This window comes from Corapipo altera, unplaced genomic scaffold (assembly GCF_003945725.1).
Source record: "Corapipo altera isolate COAL_440 unplaced genomic scaffold, ASM394572v1 56674, whole genome shotgun sequence".
NCBI classification, from domain to species: Eukaryota; Metazoa; Chordata; class Aves; order Passeriformes; family Pipridae; genus Corapipo; species Corapipo altera.
In genome coordinates, this window is record NW_020893380.1 from 1 (window position 1) to 1,065 (window position 1,065).

The 1,065-nt window shown below is 65.6% G+C and overlaps 1 long non-coding RNA gene across 1 annotated transcript; it reads right to left on the minus strand.

Moving 5' to 3' along the window:
* Positions 1–367: 367 nt before the first annotated feature.
* On the minus strand, positions 368–1,012 carry LOC113942718. Its single transcript, XR_003526020.1, has 3 exons — positions 835–1,012; positions 505–744; positions 368–421 (listed from the first exon to the last, which is right to left on the minus strand). It is a non-coding gene; the product is annotated as an uncharacterized LOC113942718 (long non-coding RNA).
* Positions 1,013–1,065: the final 53 nt, after the last annotated feature.

Below are 1,065 nucleotides of genomic sequence, written 5' to 3' on the forward strand. Positions count from 1 at the left end.
AGAGGCACCAGCAACGGCCTCGGGGACACGGGAAATGTGCCAGTGGCACCAGGAATGGCCTCGGGGACACGGGAAACAGCCCTGGGGACACTGGGAACACACTGAGGACACCGGGAATGGCCCCAGGGACATCAGGAATGGCCCCAGGGACACCAGGAATGACCTCAGGGACACTGGGAATACACTGAGGACACCTGGAATGGCCCCAGGGACATCAGGAATACGCTGAGGTCACAGGCAGTGGCCCCAGGGACACCGGGAATGGCCCCAGGGACACCTGGAATGACCTCAGGGATGTTGGGAACACGCTGAGGACACCGGGAATGGCCCCAGGGACACCAGGAAAGACCTCAGGGACACTGGGAATACACTGAGGACACCGGGAATGGCCCCAGGGACACCTTGAACACCCGGAGGACACCTGGAATGGCCCCAGGGACACCTGGAATGGCCCCAGGGACACTGGGAACACCCGGAGGACACCGGGAATGGCCCCAGGGACACCTGGAACGGCCCCAGGGACACCTTGAACACCCGGAGGACACCGGGAGCAGCCCCAGGGACACCGGGAATGACCCCAGGGACACCTGGAATGGCCCCAGGGACACCTGGAATGGCCCCAGGGACACCTTGAACACCCGGAGGACACCGGGAGCAGCCCCCGGGGTCCCCCGGGCAGGGCGGCACTCACCCGTTGCGGTCGTACTTCTTGAACACCGGGAAGGCTTCCAGGGGGTCTTGGAGCTGGAAGAGACCAAAGAGCAGCCGAGAGCCAGCGGGGGGGTGGCGGTGGCCAGCGGTGCCGGGGGCCGGGCCGCGCTTTGCCGCACTCACTTTGTTGGCGGCCTCGACCCTGGCGCAGACGGCGGCCATGGCCGCGCGCTCCTCCAGCCGCCGCTGCTTCTTCTCCTTGGCCCTGCTCGACTTCCTCTGGGCAAACACACACCCCAAAAAAAAAGACAAAAAAAGGGGAGGAGAATCACCCCCAAAGCCCCGTGGCGCTGCCGCCGGGAGCGCGGCCCCGCGACCGGTGACAAACCACAGCAACCGAACCTCGTGGGTCGA